Consider the following 19423-nt stretch of genomic DNA (forward strand, 5'->3'; position numbering starts at 1 on the left):
GTTTTGAATTGAGTCACTACATTTAAACTGCAACCATACTCGCCCCCCCACTCCTCTAATACACACTCATACACACACTTTCCCCTTAACCCTATATGGCAGCTCTCTGTGCTCGCTGCCCTGAAATGCCTGAGACCAAAGTGTGTCTGTTGATGGACTGTCTGTGTATGAAGTGATAAAAGGGACGTTACTGAGTTTGTGATGCCGTTCTTGTTCACTGTTTGTACTCATTCCTTCGGAGACTAATGCACTGTAGCTTGTATATAACAGGTCAGACACAGGACTTTCACCCTGGAGACCGATGTTCGTTTCCCGTGTGAAGCCAAAGGGCAACGTGACTTATTGTAACTTGTATGAATGGTTAGTTAGTCCTGATGGGCAGGTGGCACCTTGCATGGTAGTTCCTGCCATCAGTGTATGAATGGGTGAATGATGGCATGTAGTGTTGAAGCGCTTTGAGTGGTCAGAAGACTAGAAAAGCGGCAAGTACAGTCCATTTACCATTTAACTTACTAACGTACTTAACTAACTTAAGTTACATAACAAACTAACTTATTTTAACCCAAACTACGATCTTTCCTTAAACCAGACCACGTATTGTTGTTGCCTGAACATCTTCCGATCTGCAGGGTCTTGATCAGGCCCATTGATCGTTCGTGTTGCTGGACATTCGTTGGAGAACGTGCAAAAAACCAACTTTCTTTAGATATCATGAGAACCGTTGCAAGTATGAGGACATTGCTTGGTTGTTCACGTCATACAGCCTTTTCCCAGATGAGCCGTTTGCAAACTGTGCGATGCTATAAACGGGATATGAATAGCTGCATTTGATTTTTCTGCACAGATGCAATGTTTTGAGAGCAGCGCAGTGTTTCAAATCCAGCATATTAAATAAAACCCATATTGCCGCTGTTTAATGATTCCAAACGGGCTGCCCAATCTCGGATGTGATTTTAGTGAGTCATCCTCATAACCACAGCTGTTTAATTCATCCCACACTCTCATATATTGCTCTCCTGCAGTGACTATCTGTGTGTACAGTCACAGAGCGGAGGGAAACTGTCAGCTCTACGCTGAAAGTTCCTCTGAAGTGGAACCCCCTCCCACACCCATCTCTTCACTTGCTCCCCCCCCCCCCCCCCCAGCCATCTGGTTGCCATAGTGATAAGGTGTAATGTTCAATCAATAGAAATGATGAGCCTCCATGTCCATGAGCAGGGCCTGATTAAAAAGTCAAAGGAAGGCATGGAGCATCGGGACGCTATTTCTTACAGAATCACCAAAAAACAGGAGGATGGCTGTTTAGTCTGCTTTGACATGTTTATGGCCACTTTTTCAACATGATAACGTGACGGTTATTTCTCAGATTTTATGCACAAATACTCTGAAAAAGACTTCATGAAGCTTGAACTCAATTAGAAACTTGAAATTTGTGAGTTACATACTTCCGAGAGAATGTGAATACATATACAGCACAGAAAAGGCCTCATGAAACTGCTGTAAAGGCGATTCAGCGATAGGACCTGAATCAACTTCTTTAAAGAGGTGTGAGGCCTCTCAACCAAGAGCCACCTCTGAGATGCTTTTCGGCATCGCATCTGAAGCAGCTCATTTGTCTGTAGCAGCTCACGAGTGTGCTGGTTAAGCAATGTGTGTTTGTACGCACAGTGGGCAACCTTTCACTATTTGCTAGCAGAGCAGTGTTGCATTACAGACGTTTTGAGTTTGGGAAATTGGACTAACCCTTAATTATAAGAAGTGACTGTGACGTTGAAAGGCGACTAAGCTACTGGAGTAGCAATGTTTAAAATGTGATCTTTCCTTCTCGGCAATACAGCGTTGATTGAAGTGGTTATCAGGAATAATAAAGGGCTCTAAACGTCCCCTACATCTGATGCTGCACTCTTTACTTGGCATCTGAGTGTGAGGTCATGATTGACAGCTGTGATTCTCTGTCGCTGACGAGGTGCGGCACTCCCATCCAATCTGTCATGCATGTAGCATCACAGGTACAGACTCTGATGTTTGCTCTCGCAGCCTCTTGTCAACTTGTTTTGTATTGATAGCCTTGTGTAGGTGAGGTGGGAGGAGCTCAGTGGAGAGACAAAGCAAGGAAAGGACACAGAGAAAGGACGACAGAAAGTACCAGGAGGAGACAGGAACACCCGGGCATCAGTCACCATGGTGACAGAGCCGTAGACGAGGCAGACGTAGCAGGCTGCAGCTTGTGGGACTGTGAACCCCTGGAGCCCCAGATTCATGTTGATGTGACAGAACTGGGGGAAAGGAGAGGGGGAAAATAAGAGGAAAGGGGCAGGAGGAAGGGAAGGGAGGACAGGAGGAGGACAGGAGGAGGAGACAGACTGCAGACTTAGAAACAGCCAGTGACAAGGACTTCACAGCAGTCCCTCCCTTGGCTCCTCACAGTCCTGGACACTTGGGATGATTTAGAGGTGTATCCACCTTGATATATCATTGGCCAGATCGGAGCATATGTAACATTGTTTTTACCCTTCTTTATCCAGGCTAAGTTGTCTGAGTGTATATTTAGTTTTTCCACTAACGCCCATCTTTACATTCCCACCGTTACACATTAATGCCTCGCAGAAGCAAAAGTCTGAGCTCCTCCGCTGGAGCTATTGGGAGTTAAATGCCTTGCTGAATGCAAGTCCTACCCACATTTTCCCAGCCTGCCTCTGGGCTACCGTCCTCTCTTTTTATTTCATCTCTGTGAGTACTATAAAGTAGCGTCTTGAGGGTTTAGGTGTAGAGTCAGACTGAGACTCAAACTGTATCCTCAGTAGTTCTTATGCAACCCCCCCCCCCCCCCACCCGCCTCGCCCCGACATCCCGTCACACCTCGCCCACGCTCAGCCCACCCTCAGCCCCATAGTGTTGCACCCGGGTGTTGGCGGCACTCAGCAGCTGTAATTAAGCCGGCCCTTTATTGGTTTTGTCCTCGCCAAGGGAGACGTGCGCAGGAAGAAGGGAGGCCCTGGTTTATTGCCTGGGCGTCTAAGAGAGGGGTTATTATGATTGCACGCTGGAGAGAGAGAGAAAGAGAGAGAGAGAGAGAGAGAGAGAGAGATAAAGGGGAGAGAGTTGGAATGATAGCAGCGCGGAGGAAAAGGTGGATGAATAGTGCGAGAGAGACAGCGGCAGAGGCTGAATCGATATGCCCGACTCCTCTCTGCTCTCACCAAATCATATCTCAGCATCGGACAGTGAGCAAGAGAGGAAGAATGAAACAGAGAGAGAGAGAGAGAGAGAGAGAGAGAGAGCTGGTAGCTAGTGGTGGGCTGTGTAGCCAGATAAGCATCAGGCTAATGTCCCGAGCCCCAGGCCCGCTGCTGATGCTGCTGCCCAGAGGAGGAGGTGAAATAGTCTGTTTGCAGAGGTTTGGTTACAGGTTGCTACAGCGCCAGAGACACGCGTTATGTCACCCAGTAAGATGTAGGTGACGCACAGGTTCAACCGGCCAGCCCGTTCTCGGCGGTGAAACTGGATGAGGAAGGTACAGAAAGGGGCCACGGAGCAACAAAAGGATAGATGGTGTACTTTTCAAACAGAAACAGCGGCCTGTGAAGAGCGCTGGGCTCTGTTCATGCTTATGGAGCGAGACTGATTCCCTCAAAGGCTGAAGAGGCGTGTGTGTGTGTGTGTGTGTGTGTGTGTGTGTGTGTGTGTGTGTGTGTGTGTGTGTGTGTGTGTGTGTGTGTGTGTGTGTGTGACCCTCAACCTTCAATGGTTGCGTTACAGTAGCGTCCTGCCAGTAAAACTGCTATTTCAGTCGGGCATTAGGAGCATCTTCCAACTGCCCCAGGTCCTTGACTTAGCTCTTCTTGCGTGTTTGCGTTTCTTGGTGAGAGTGCATGCGGCGGCACTTGTATGTTCATGTGTTTGCAGCCCAGACCCTAGGAGGTCTTTTTTTTCTCTTTTTTTCTGCTTCCAAACAGATGTCTGATGTCATCTTGTTTTTAAATAGCCAAGAGGGGGGGGGAGAGAGAAACTGCATACTCCGCATGGATAGTGCTTTGCTCTCAACCATATGCCTCGATGTGCGATGCTATTTGTCAAAGTCAGCGACTGTTTAACAGTTTGAAGAGGGGTTAAATGTGCCTGCCTTCGCTGTAGTAGCTGAAGTCCGTGCAGGATCTTAATAGTGTTATCCCACAAATCCTCCTCTGGCCTCGATGGTCAGCGGAGTTGCTAATTGAAAGTTAAGGCTCTCTCCTCCGAAAGGTACTTCACAGCATCATCATTCTGGTTTTATATTTGATTTATTGATTGAAGAGGCTTATAAGGTCTGACCTTTGGAAGGTCAAGAGGTGGACTTTATTCACTGCTGCGGAGCCCACACGACACAGCTGAACAAACATTTCAGGCTAGGCTGTCCCTGAGTCAGTTTACATTAAGTTATTTCTGTGCGCATGGAATCCATTTTAAATCCACCATTAGCCTCGGACTACGTTAGGGTCTATATGAACAGGTATTCTCTAGGAATCTGTTTTAGTAACCTAGTTATTATCCACAGCACACACCCAATGCACAATCGACCCGGTGGCATAATATCTGCCTGGATTGTTTCATGAATGGGAAAAGGCCCGCATGCTTCTGCACGTAATCCTGTTGCCGTGCCCCAAATCCAAATCTATTTCATGCTCCAATTTATTCAATTACCAAAAATACACTTGAAGAAGCTATGTGATAAAGCAATAATGAAGAAGCTTAATCTAAACATCTGCGTCTATCCAGCCCGTTGCTATCATCATCCATCTCATCCCCAGCCCCGCGCTCAAATCCGCTTTCACAACACTGATTGTATTTCACAAGCTCAACCAGATTAATTATTTTCCATATTTTGCAAACACTGCACCGTGCACGTGTCACCCCCCTCGTCTCCCCGCATGCGTACAATTAGCTCAGTTCGGTTGTGTTGCAAATACAGCGGCCCTGGCGGTGCTCGGCGGCCTCCCTGGGCTTCTCCTGCCATGCAGCGGAGAGGAGAACCCAGCTGAGGAGTGATCAAAAAGCCTCCTCCTTTGGCAGGCAGATGCTGAATAAACACAGGAGAAGAAGAAACTGTCTCCTCCCGCTTCCGGCCTTCATTATTTCTGGAGTCTGCTGGCTGGCGTTAATGAAACCCCATGTAATATTCATTTAATTCCCAGTGTTTACTAGTTCATTAGGTTTTAGGATAGTAGTTGATCTGATCTCCAGGGGTGGCTAGGGAGAGGAAAGAAGCTGACTTTGAAGATTTTCCTTTTTTCCACTCGCCGGCATCCCTTCCATTTATTCATACGTCTCTCTTGATCCTGTCAGAAGACCATTCTCAGTTCTCCCGCTCACGGAATCGTAGAGCTTCTGCTCTCATTTCTACATCTATGACTAAAGTTTGAAGGCTGTTTTTTTGTATTGTGGTGCAGCGGTACATCGAGGGCCCAGTTACTGTCATCATCCGTATGACACATATTTTAAACACACCATCTGTACATAAAACAGGCGAGTAGAGTGCTACTTCCTGTGATGTATGTAGATCTAGGAATCTAAGCACAAAAAAAGGTGGCTGAATGTAACCCTGGTTGAAGTTAACCACCGTCGTAGATTGAATGTGTTCTCAGACCAGAGCCCCTCCAGGCCTGTTGAGCTCCCTGGCTCAGGGCGCTGTGTTACAGACGCTGTCCTATGCACTTACAATTAACCCACACAGCCCTTTGGTCTGGGGCTCGCTCTGCAAAGGTCTGACCGCGGGTTCATCGATTGCGACGTTGGCTCGTCAATGCCATTGAGCGCTGTAGAAAAGGTCTTTCTGCTGAGCACACAGGGACACAGCGAGTGGCTTTTTCATCAGACAAAGAGGAAAGATGAAACTTGGTCGCAAGCTCGCATTTTAAAAAATGTGGTAAAAACTCCCAAGTGCCGTGTCATTGCTTCCACGCATTCTTCTCCCACCTGGCAGTTGTTGAACTCCTACTATCATCTGCATTTATCCTGCATCATTAGGATGATTGTCTTTTTTCCAAACCAGTATTTTTGGGGGATAAAGCAACAGCGTAGCTCTAATGATGTAAGTATTAAAATGATCATTAAAGATCTTTGGCGACATCTCATTATGTGCTAAAAGTTGTAGAAAGTAATTGGAGTCACATTTAATTGTTTCAGACAGCTATCTCCCATATCTATTTCCTTGTTGGCTTTTCCCAAACTCTTCAACCCTTGTACTTAGCTGCACACTGTCTCTTTGATCTCACTGTGTGTGTGTGTGTGTGTGTGTGTGTGTGTGTGTGTGTGTGTGTGTGTGTGTGTGTGTGTGTGTGTGTGTGTGTGTGTGTGTGTGTGTGTGTGCGTGTGTGTGTGTGTGTGTGTGTGTGTGTGTGAGTAAGTAGTGACATCTCTCAGACAGGGAAAGTGTTTCAGAGAAGAGCTCGGGAGGCACCGTCTTCCCATTATGCACAGCTTCCTGTCTGCCTCCAGGCGAGCCTTCTAGCAGCCGATCTGTTTGAATTCAACTTAAGCGAGACTGGTGGGGGGAAGGCTACGGAACTGGAATGGAGAAGATGGGGTGAACAGCAGTCATTTGAAAAAAGAAAGAAAAAAAGAAAGCAACCGAAATGAAGAGCATTTTCAGAAAGTAACTGACGGGGGAAATCTATCAACATGCTTTGCTAACTAGTCCCAGAACAGGATCAAGAAAATGAGATCATCTACCGTGGTCGCTCCAGTGGAACCCATTGCACACGGCTCCTATTATTCTGCTGTTCTGCACTTTCTCAAATGTTGCACGCCTAATTTAGCACATTGTAGGACGAAACCTGCGCGGCTCAGTTACTGTCTAAAACAAACATTTTGTACATTGTCTCTGCTGTTGTCTTGAATTACTGTCTGTCTGTTGCTCAATTAAAGAAAGAGCAAGATTTGAATCTTTCCAAACGAGCCCATTGAGGAGCGATTGTTCAGCAATTCCCCTTTGCATACAGTGGGACTTCCACTGGTGCCTGATGAAGATAAAACCTGATGGAGATTGTCAATGTTGGCTCGAGGATGTGAAGTGTTCTGCACGATGCCGTCAGTCACGTTGCAGTCGGTGCCTATCAGAGTTCATTAAGCTGGGCACTCAGTGTGTAAGTAGACATACATCTTGATTAGATTATGCCCAGGGCCCGGCCACAGAGTTGCATTGGGGTAAGTCGGCTGCAGTGGCTTCCCTTCCCTGTGGATGTAATTGGAGAATGCTAATATCTCCTTTCCCTGGCAATCTCTCTTTCAATTTAGGTTTGTGACAAGCAGCATCCAAGCAGTTTGTAGCCAAAAAAGGCAATAAGAAGGATGTATATGATACATTAGATCTGTATTAAAAATGCTGACATTTCTACATTCAATCCTCTCATTTTTCGCAGAAGGCTGACTTTGTAGTCCTGAAACCGGTTTGAAAAGGTGTGAAGTGCCCCGCACCACACACACAGCTTTTACTACCGTGATCGGTTGTATTATTCCTGTTAATTTATAAATGATGTGCTAAAAATAGCCGCTGCGGTAATAAACGTGAAGTGTGCTGGATTGCCAGAGGCAATATGCAGTGTGTACTGCTGTGGAACAAAGGCACATTTAAAGAGAATTGCTGCAGTCAAGTGGGCTCCCTCCTTTTTTTCCTTGTGTTTTTCTTCATTGTGTAATTGCAGTTCTTAAAATTCAGTGTTTTCTCCGCCACAGAGAATGAACACTTCCCGTAAAATACTTGAGCTTGTCACAGTTTCACTCTTCATCGTGTAGCATGAGTAAACTGAACCACATCAACGTCGAACCCAGTTATATTGGATTTTCAGTACATTCAGGTATGCAGCGACCTCCACTTTAAAAAAGACGGTCAGACTCTCCCCCTCGTTCTGCTGTATGTTCTAGGCATTCTAGGCAAGAGCTGACTTCAAAGTAAAAGTGATCTTCCGGTAAATCCGATTGGCAATTTCACATTTATTCAATAAATAGGCAGTCTGTCAATAATAAATAAATAAAAATAAATAAATTACAAAATAAATAAATGTTCAAATGAATTCAACAAGTTAGTCAGTCCATAAACAATAAATGAATTAAGGTTAGACTAAATTAATTGATATTAAATAAAATATATGATAGTGAAAAAATATATATTTTTGATCAAATATGAAGATATCAAGATGTATATCGTACATCGCGGCATAGCCTAAAAATATCGAGATATTTATAAGCCATATCACCATAGCCTTAATTCACAGCAACATTGTTAGCCCTAATTGAATTGAAAGAGTATGCAGTATGTGATGCAGTGACTTTCCATTTGTGACGGAATACCTCTACATGCATTGAGATTGATGCTAATATTAGCATGCACACATGATGTCGCTGCTAATGTTAACATTCTAACCAAGTGTGACAATATCGAGCTGTCTGAGATGTCCTATTATAAGCCACCCAGGAGAGGATAAACCCTTGTTATTCAAGTAACATCATGGTCTTCTCTTGATGACTCATGGCTACATTACAGGGCTGACAACTTTTACCTTGTATTTATTTTATTTGTATTAAAAGATAAATGCTGTGAGCAGGAGCAGGATTTGGTGGAATTTAAGAATGTGAAGTGAGTTCAGAAGTTTTGTGCAGAAATATTAGATAGGCATCGGTAACACTAGATGACGGGTTTGTTTTCTCGCTCCGTTCGTCCGCACAGGGCAGAACACCGTGTGCCCAGGCAGGGAAAAGCCTGTTATGTATGGGACGACGGAGGCCCGACCTTGAACCCAACACAAGGAGCTATTTAGCCTGGACCCCATCACCATTTGTCAGCACTGATTGGACAATAACCAAAGACACATTGCTCACCTGTGAAGGGACGCCATAGTGCTCCTTCCCACTGACTGGATCACACCCCCTGCAGCTCGTCTGCCCCCCCCCCCACACACACACACACACACCCCGTCGCCCTGCTCAGCCTCGTCGTATAGTTGGTACAGGGAGGGCCTGGCTGTCTGGCGCGTCGTGCCGTGCTGCTGCAGTCTTATCTGTTGAAAATAATAGACTCAGAGGAGATGGGGGGGTGGTGGGATGTAGCGACCGACATGTGACCAGCCCAGACCAGCCTGGGCCGCTGCTGGTTTTTGCCAGGAGAGTCGTCAGTCCGTCCAGCTCCTGAGAGGTTTTCACCTTTGATTTCAAATGCAGCTTGCTCGCTGGAATGAAAAATGTGGTACTTAGCAGAACCAAGAAGAAATGCATGGCCAGAGAGAGAGAGAGAGAGAGAGAGAGAGATTCTTCAGACATTTTATTTTTTCTTCCAGTGCAGAAATACAGCCCAGTGTTTGGTTACAATAGAATCTGCTGGGTTATGGACAGCTCGACAACTCTCAGTATGTTCTCTCCACAGAGCGCTTTGTGAAGACGCACAATGCCTGCTGAGCACTGAGCAGCCAACATGCGACAGCGCAGCAGGCAGGCAGGAAAGGGAGGGTCTCCATAAGTTCCCCCTGGCGTTAAGCTGAAAAGTCTCCGTATTGTGTTTGTGCGTCGAGGACGCTCGTGTGAAACGGTGAATAGTTATTGCTATTTGTTTCCTCATTACTTGTGTGATTGTACAGCAAGGTGATGCTACTTTGGAGTAGCATGAAAATAACATTCATCATGAAACTCCCCTGATTCAGTTTCTGCTGACCTTCAGTGGTTTAAATAGCTGCAGTGATGCAGCAGTGTTCTCCAGGGTGTGTCAGTACACACCCGTTGTTTTATAGAAAATATGAAAATATCGGGCCCTAGATAGCAAAATGGAATTCAGTCATTAACTTTATCTTTTACAGATCTGTTAAAAAAAAGTTGTTTCCCTGCTGTGGCGTCCGTGAAAAAGGCCTCCAGACCCAATAGAAGTGAGCAAGTCCAAAGCCAGTTCTTGTTTCCCACATGGTGTTCTGTGGTGTCTTTAGAAGACTTTGATGACGATGTCTTTCATGTGGCGATGAAGCAGCTAGGTCTGGTGACAGATGAGCGCCAATCACGTGTATCTTCTCGTAGGTTCCACTGTGTGGTGAAACCCCCCCAAAAAAACAGTTAATTACCCACCAGTGTTGGGGTGTTGATTACTTACAGGCTCTCTAGAGGACACCCTACCCCGCACTGCAACAGTTCTCTGTGTTATAGCAGCTCTGTTCAACTCAAGCAGAAGTCAATCAGCAGAATTACAGTTCATTGGGGGCAAATTTACTGTTTGGTTGTGTGTCTGCTCAACAGAGGTGTTTGCGTTATGAATTTCCAGCTGTGATGTGCATTTTTTTAATGCAGCAATATGCACACATGCTCTGCTCCTCTAACCTTTCTCTGTCGGGAGGGGAGAAGCAAGCAGCAGCGTAACAGTCCTGATCTTAATGGCATGTTCTGGTGGGGCTTGGCCTACATGGAGTGCTAGCGGTGCCTCTTCTTAAAAAAAACAACAACAGGAGACCCAACAGTGCGGAAGACATATTAACCACACAGTATAAACATGAACACAGAAGGCACCAGTTGGCCTACTCTCAGACAGGAGAAGTGGAGCCTGTGCTCATGGAGCAAATTAGCGAATAGACTCGCAGATCTGCAGACACTGTCAGCTGAGCTGATAGTGGTGGGGCTGCACAACTTTGTGTCTGCTTCGAACTTTGCACAGAGCAGGGAGACGAAGGGAGGGAGAGGCTGTCGCCTGTTACTGTGAGTGAAACTGTGCTGCATCAGGCAGCCTGCATGGCTTTACGGTGGCCCCATTTACACTTGTCTTATCAAGTGTCCGGAAAAAAATCCAGATTTAATACACTTTCCTTTACCGTTTGCCCGGATCAAAAATCTGATTACGATCCACCTAGTTTCTTCCCGGGCTATATGTAAATCAAGTCAGCCCTACTCTGGTCCACAGGGTGAAGGTAGTGTTTGGTGACTGCCAAGAATGCTAGAGGAAGAATTAAGTCCGAACTAAACTCCTTAGCCATTAGAAGTGCTTTTGCACTTTATCCGGGCTGCTGCAGATTTAAAACAATATTAGCTAGGTAGCAACAACTGCCCATAAACTAACACCATCAGAGGGGACAGATGCATGTCAGTGGCTCGTTCCACAGATTGCTTACCGACGTAGTTACAGCTGGGAGGGGTATGCAGGCTTACGTACTGTATGCATCTTGGAGACACGGATGCTTTTATGCCTTTTCAACATCCGACTTGAGTGAATCTCAAACAGCTTTCTTGTTTTAGGCCAATCCTTTGATTCGGTCTGTAATCAGATAGCTATCAGATCCAAGATGCATAAAGGGTTCAGTGATTCCTGTAGGATCTCAATTCTAACAAACTGCCATATTATACTGTGTCATATACAACTTCCCTGCCTTGTGTGTAGCAGTTCCTAATCCAGTCCTCAAGCACCTGCTCTCCTGCAAGTTACCGATCCATCTTTCCTCTCACGACCTTGATCCGCCTACATCGCTGGCGCGCTTCTTGAAGCGGTAGGAGCAGATGTACCTGAACAGTGTCAAGCATCGAGTGTGAGCTCTTAAGTAGTCTGATGTGCAGGAGTGAAAATACAGAGCAAAAATCTTCCGCAGGACGTGGCGTACTTGAGGAGAGAAGCGGGAGCCACTTAGCAGCACCATGGGAGGTTTTATTCCAACACAAGAACAAGAGCTGTTTGACTTTGACTGAAACGCATGGATTTCAACTGATTTGAGCTTTACTGGTTTGGTTCTGTATTCTTTTCAAAATCTTCTGTTGCAGTATATAGCGTTACACACGTACACATAGCATTCTGACGAACTTCTCTGGGTCGCCATGTCAGCACTAATGCTCAGAAATAGTCCTCTCGGTCAGATGCTCACTGCTCTCAAAGCTACATGGAGCCCTGCAGCCTGGCCCCATTCTTGAGTCTGATGATTAAACACACCCAGTGGCCCTTCACCATTTCCCCTCCTCCCACCCTCCGCCCTGGGAAACGCTGTGTCGACAACCCCATCGCCCACCTGCCCTCCCCGCTTCCACGCAGCTGTCAGTCAGCCGACGCCACGGCAATCACAAACAGAACCTACTCCAGCGGTGCATGTTCAGTCAGAGCCCGTCCCATGGGAGGGTCGAGACGAGGGAGGGGGTGGGGGGGGTTGACAAAGGAGGTGGAAGCGATAGGAGAAACACTGTGACAGATGTGAAATGTGTTGAGGCTGAGGGATGAAGAGACAGAGGCAGGAGGAAAGACTTTTAACAACAGTCAGACACAGCCAGTCACAGTCACTTATCAAACCAGGTCACTGAAAAACAGCCACGTCATCGTGCTGCAGAACCAGGAAAAAAAAGTCTTTGATCCGTTTTGTAATGCACAGAAATGATGCGGGAAGAGAAATCTCTCTATCTCTCTATTCCTCCCTCTATTTCTCCATCGCTCCCTCTCTCCCTCCCCTGTATTTGACTTGAAGCCTGAAAGTCCACCCTGTGGATACAAATAAAATAAAATACATAAACCATGTAATTTGTTCAGTTTAAGGATCATAAGACCTCCGGCTGAATGCGATTAGGTGAGCCCTCCTGCTCTGTCTGCGATTGGTTATAGATGTCAGCTAGTAATCAACCAAGCAGTGTAATCCTTTCTTAAACAGAGGACCGGCGCTGCTCGACCGCCAGCCAATCGGAGCGATCACATGACGCTGGTGTTAAACCCGAAAGTCAGCTTGCTTTCAGGCAACCCAGAAGCCTTTGCAGCCCGGGTCATAAACTGTACCATCTATCCACTTCCATCAGAGAGTGGCAGGGCGCTGCGGCGCAGCAGAAACAAAGCAGGTCATGCTGATACTACCATATCATTTGGATTTTAGGAGTTGCAGCTAAACTGCCGGGTTGCTGCAGGATTTGAACCGGCTTTGATTGTACCAGGTAACGGGGGGGAATTGGATGTGTTTCTTCTACTCCGAGGGGCGTCCCACATACACAGCGGCCGGCTGAGTCAGTCTTGGGAGGGGAGTGTGACGCTGCATCCCTAAATGGACCATTAGGGGCATTTCTTTTCCCTCGTCTCTTCTTCTCTGATTGCTCTCGGGTTGAGAGGCGCGCATTCAGCTTGTTCTCCTTCCGCTCTTGCCTTCTTTCTAGTTATCTCATTTCAATAGAGACCATTCCAGGATGTATTGTTGTCATTAGCGGGCCAGATTCCCTCTAAGAGGAGAGCTCTGCAACACGCCGCCACTCATTTGTCCTCATTTGACTTCTCTCCATTATCCGCAAAGCAGAGGTGGCACAATCCCCGCAGGGGCAGCGTTGCATTTTCACCTTGATTGCTTTTGGCTTTCTTATTTAACGTGTTTCTTCGGCGGAGGCGGAGGAGCAGACAGAGCCGGTGTCACGCGCTCAGCCCGAGGAGCGCTGCCGCAAGACTACATTTACTGCTGCCGTCTGCAGATCATCCATAGCCTCCTAGAAATGAAACAAGGACATTGTTTTCGTGCTCTAGGAGCGAGGATCGGGAAAACAACAAAGCTGTGGTGGTAGGCGGTGAGCTGGTGCTCTGTAGTTGGGAGTGGACCGGACTGCTTTTGTGAGCGCTTTGTTGCACAGAAGGCCAAGTGTTTGCGTGGAGCAGCCAGGCAGAGGTTTGAACTGAGGATTCAAGGTTTACTCTCAGTAGGGCTGATTATATCTCACAACGTATAGACAGTTAAAGCTGATATGAGCATATGAATATTTATTTTTAGCTTGCATGTACAGCAGGTTGTGCATTTTGCTGTAACATCTAGAAAGCAGCAGCTTTATTATGGCACTTTATTTATATGTAGATATATTTATTTTGTCTACAGAGCATGAAACCGGCAACATCTGTATAGGGGTTCATCTTCCAGTTATTGGTCATCACAGAAGCTGTGAGAGGAGGGTGGTGAGGAAAGAAAGCCTCTTCTTCTTTTGTATTTAACCAAAGCTGGATGAAAAATGCAAAAAAATAATCATGATCTCAGTATTGAGCAAATTATTAATAATCATTTTAACCAGTCCAATGTTTTGCATCAGCAGGGTGGCATAGAGCTCACGGACTGTTTGTGTTAAAGAGATGGTTGCTCAGGGCCTTTTAGTTTCAAGGCTTCAGTGTATCACACTACACACACTAACGTGATCACTAGGCTGTGTTGCAGACCTCCTGTGCAAACGTACATGTGCGATAACCTCCCTCCTTTTTATCGTAAACCCACATCGAATGTTAATGATTTGCGACCACAGGAGCTTCCTGCTTGATCTCGGGCCTTTCATCTTAGCTGAGGCGGTGCAGCGCACGCGCACGCACACACACACACACGCACACGCACACGCACACACACACACACGCACACACACACACACACACACACACACACACACACAGAGTGAGAGAATGACACAGTTAGACAATCTGGTCTATTTGCAGCCGGGCAACTGGCTGTGGATGTTTCCGATCGGACCCCGTCACTCGGTCAGAGCGGGAATCTGATGAGGCAGAGCGGGGCAACCTCCCCGCTCACAGAGCCACTTCTCACTGTTTATTGTACAATTCCACCGACTGCTTTTTTTAAATAGCGCGTCACAAGAGAAAAATAACAGCATGTAGAGGTTTTATCGTGGCGAGCATGTCGGGTCATTTCTAATCTTTTAGGGTCGCGCTTTTTAATCTTTCGGGGCCATAGTGTAATCCCATGATTTTTGTGAGCCATGGATTTGATACATTACGCTGCTTTTGATAAGGAGAGTGTGCTTTAAAAAGATGATTATAGTAATAATTTAGAAGCGCTGGCTGCGCTGAAAGCAGAAACAGAAACCATGTTTACACGGTGTCACAGAGACGTCTTATCCGATTCACAGAGTAGTAATGTTTACCCGTCTGCACCACAGAGACGCTTCCCTTTGCTTTTGGTGCTTTTTCTTACAATGATCTCAAAAATGTACAGTGATAAGACCCCGAAAAACATCCACGCTGTCTCTGTCATAGGTGCATGGCTCGTTTTCTTTCTCCCTGTTCGATATAAAAGTCCCCCAGTAATGCAGTGAGGCCAGTGTCACCCTCCCTGAGTTGAATCTCATCACCGTCCTTGTCGCCAACTGAACGGGGCCTCGTGCTTCATACGCAGACAGCAGAGGGTTTCTATAGTTAGCTCGGGACAGGACCACAGCAGTAACGAGGGCTGCTGTTATTCCCTCAGCAGGAACGTGCAGAACGGCGCAGCAGCATTGGCCTGTACTCCCGCGCCGCGCAGACAGCGAACATGCCTCCCTATTGTCGGCCTGTTAGGGTGATTCACTGCTGGTCGATTCCCCTTTGCACAACGCGCTGCGGCTCAGTGCCACGTCCGTGGTGACATCACACGCGCACATCTTGCCATATTAGGGGACGTGATGGAGGGAGCACGTCCCCGTGCGGTTCAGTCGTTGCAGCAGCAGCAGCAGCAGCCCTTCTGTGCAGCATCACGATGCCACGGTGTCCCATCCTGCCACTTCACGCTCGAGCCTTCACAAGCTTGGCTGAATGCACCATGCACACCAGCTGCACTTCGAGCTGTTAGGTCACAGTTAACTGGCATCTTCCCCGCTTTTTACTTTTTCACGCTTCTTCTAATTCACATGCGTTGTCGACGATCCCCCTCCCTTTCCCTTTCCACAGTTTGTCTCTCTCCCCCTCTCTCTCTATCTCTGTCTGTGTCACTGAGGATGGAATGCAGATCTAAGATCAGCAGAGTGTGTTATGGCAGAGCCGTGGAGAGCTCAGAGGTATCTGCAGAGAGGCTATTACAGTAGCAGTGGCAGCTGGAGCAATGGGGGGATAATGCACAGTAGAAAATGTGGTGCTGCGCCACCGCTCCGTTGTGCTTACTGAAGGCTGGTTTAGGGCCCGACAGCGCTACAGCATCACGATGCAAGATGCAGCGGGGTTTGGGTTGCTAGCTCCCTTGCTAGCTGCCACAGACATTGCTCTGTTTGGACAGGAAGCACACACGAGGCTAAACGGGAGCAGGGAAATGTGATACTTGCGTCAAGACGAGTTAGAGCTCATCAAAGGGGCAGTTTTGTTAATGTTTGTTGCAGCCGCTACGTGCGTGTTCTATGCACGTGTGTGTGTGTGTGTTCAGGGTGTAGGATTTCAAGACAGCATCCCAGAGGAGACGTTAGCATGGAGCCCAGAGGACATGCTGAGAGTCAAAGTCAGGCATTTGTTAGGCAAACTACAAATGCAGAGGCATGCACAAGTGGACACATGCGCATATGCAACACACCTTCATCATCATCTAGAAAAAGATGTTTCTCATGCTCATCACACACTATCCCCCCCCCCCCCCCCCCCCCAATCCAGCATTTACATTTCTGCTGCTGCTTCACTTTGGATTTGTGAATGAAGCGCCGCTCAGTTCGTGTCCAGGAGCAGGTCATGAATAATGCAGCGAGTTTTTCTCTCCAGCTGCGTCTGAATCATCAGCGAGGCTGTGTCCGTGTGCTGAGGTGATGGGAGGCTTTTGTTTTGATGTAAAAGCAGAGAGGAGAGGTCACTTGTGTGAGCTTGCTGCATCACAAAGACTCCAAAATGGCCTTTTTCCTGTCTTTGTTAAGTATATGTGTCCATTAAAGTGGGCATTAGCCATTAGTCTTGTTTTTGTTGTGCGCGAGCGTTTCCGCTGCATCTTTGGCGCTAAGATGTTTTTTTTGTTGTGGTCCATTTGCAAGAAATCACTCGAAACCAGTTTGTGTGGCTGATGCCGTTCATCTTTTATCTTGGATTTGTTGTTGATGAAGTAAAGTAGGTGATGGGGGCATTTCTTTGCTTGTTCAGATGTGGTGTCTATGCTTTCAGATATTTAGAGGGATGCACTTCCTGCGTTATTTAGTTTTTTTGGGGAAAATCATAACCATACCAGGAACTTACAATGGAAAATCTAAATACTTGTTGTAATCGAACATTAAGTGAATTAGTATTGTTTTGGTTTGAAATGCAGGCAGTTATCAAAGCTGCATGAAAAGCTTTTGACCACTGAAGGGGAGGAAGTCAAATCCAAAGTTACGTCCCAGCAGCAGTCATCAGTTGATGCTACAAATTCAGCACAAACAGGTGAATAAAGATATTGATTAGTGCACCTTATTAAGAAAAAGTTGAATCAGTCAATCACTGATTGTTGCTGTCTGGTATTTGGGGATTTTTCTGTTATTGGACCAAGTTGTGTTATTATGTCATGTCTGCTATTAAATCAATCTTGTTTTAATGTAGTAGTGATGCTTGAAAGCACATTCTGTACGCTTAACTTCTGCCATATTTGAACTGTACAGCATGAGCTATGCACTGCGCTCATACATCATCCTGTCTCTCCTTAAAGCTGGCACTTCACTGTAGTGAGATTATTCAGTGTTCGACATTGGCTTGGGCAGTATTGTTGGTTTTTAGAAATCCCGACGGTATGATTCTCAAAACCGTCATAAATACAGACGCTGCACATTCTTTGATGCAGTATTAATGTTATGTGTTGTAATGTTGTGTATTGTAGGCCGCAGCAAGCGCCACCAGGTCGGTCCCTCTGGTGTAACAAGGCAGCTGAGCTCAGAAGGATGGCGACTGAGTGTTTCGGGTTTAGTTCTCTTCAAACGACCAAAGCAGTTCACACCTGATTTTATTCAACGAACACAGACAGTAGTCGGCCTATGCAGTTCTATAGGTGTGGACTGACGGCCACGTGCTCGCTGTGTGTGTGTGTGTGTGTGTGTGTGTGTGTGTGAGATAGTGACAGAGAGAGGTGGACTAATGTTTCTAGTTATTAATAACTTACTCATAACACAGCTTTGTCACCCGCTCGCTCGATCCAGTGATATTTTCTAGTAGGCTAAGCGTACTGGACCTGGAACGAGGTCGGTCCACCCATCCATCACTACGCAGCCTCCGCTGGAATCTCACTCTACAAAAAGTAAAATAGTAGTAATGTTAGTGGAGCCTGTCTTTTATATGCAATTGTGCAGAAATACTTTAAACACAATGAATAGGCATGCAAAAAAAAAAATCTGCACAGCATCGAATGTTGATTTGGATTTTGAAATTCAACGTAGTGAATGAAGCTTCCACTGAACTATTCGGTACAGCCCCGCTTCATCATATAGTCTGCTGCATGTTTCAGCACCATGGACAGAGACCGAAGGTCTAAATATCATGGAGTCATTTGTTTAAACTAAATAAAAGAATAAAATAAGGCATTGAATTACATATTACTTTTTAGTAAGAGGAAGAAATCAGATCCTTTACTGCAGTTAAAGTACTAATACCAGATGGGGAAAATACTTTACAAATACTTCTGCAAAACGTTAAGTAACTGTGTCCAAGTATTATCAGTAGAATGTATTTGAAGTTCATTGTGCAGTAAAATGTTCCCTGTCAGTGTTTTACTTTTATACATGATGTTTCTGGCTCAATATTACTGCTACATTAATGTACATGTTACATTTTACTGCTGTAGATGTTTAAGTTTGTGCTAATTTTAACTCCTTAGTATATTGCTGGCTAGTTTAATCTACAGCAATGCATCAGCGTCGCTGTCCTGTGAGAGAACTACATATCTCTAAACAGAGCCCTGTTTTCCTCAAACCAAAGTCACACCCTTCTATATTGTACAAGGTATATGACAAGTATACATATTTATACATACAAGTATATGTACACTGTACATATACTGTACATTTACACTCAGCCTAACCCGGATGGTCTGTGAGACAGTAGGCGGGGACCAAAACCTCCTCTGTGGTTCAGTGAAATAGCCAATCACACGTGAGGAGCCCTTACCTTGGCCACTGAGCAAGGCTGTCAGCAGTGATTTATGAAGCCCTTTGAAATGTATGGAAAGTTGTCGCGTACAAAATGAAAGGAATGCTTCACAGAGCTCTTTCCTTACCAAAATGTCATTATTATTTTGGAGGAAAAGTGGGAGAAATGTAGGAGAAAAGTGGCGTATGAATAATTGATTCTCAACAAAAGAATGAATGCATTAACGCACAGTCAGCCCTCCTCTGTGACAGCCGGACAATGATAAAAATGATTGATAGCTCTTTTTTTTTTTTTTTTTTTTTTTTAAATATGGCACTCCTGACTGTGAAGTTAAAGTCACGATATGTCCAACATAACTGCCGTTCATGAATTCAGACAGAAGTTAGACACGTTGTTATTGTCTCTCTCCATCCCTTCATGTCCATTGTACTGTGTACACAGACACAATCTGTGAAACTCTGAATCATTTATCAATGCACTACTTTCAGCACGCTGTCTGGCTCCTCATCGCTCTGCCTTTGCACACACACACACACACACACACACATACTCCCACTATTAATTTGGAAATACAAACAGGTCATATCCAGGCAGGCCGTGTTGTTAATCTTGTGTCATCCTGTTGTTTATAAGCATTGCAAATGATGATGATTTAAG

The 19423-nt window shown here is 45.9% G+C and overlaps 1 protein-coding gene across 14 annotated transcripts in view; it reads left to right on the forward strand.

Annotated features, from left to right (window-relative positions):
- Positions 1–19423, forward strand: part of rims2a (regulating synaptic membrane exocytosis 2a) — a 129456-nt gene that overhangs the window by 41973 nt on the left and 68060 nt on the right. The gene's annotated exons all lie outside the window — the stretch shown is intronic.

Source organism: Anarhichas minor, unplaced genomic scaffold, assembly GCF_050575085.1.
Source record: "Anarhichas minor isolate MPS153535 unplaced genomic scaffold, ASM5057508v1 ptg000022l, whole genome shotgun sequence".
Lineage (NCBI taxonomy): Eukaryota > Metazoa > Chordata > Actinopteri > Perciformes > Anarhichadidae > Anarhichas > Anarhichas minor.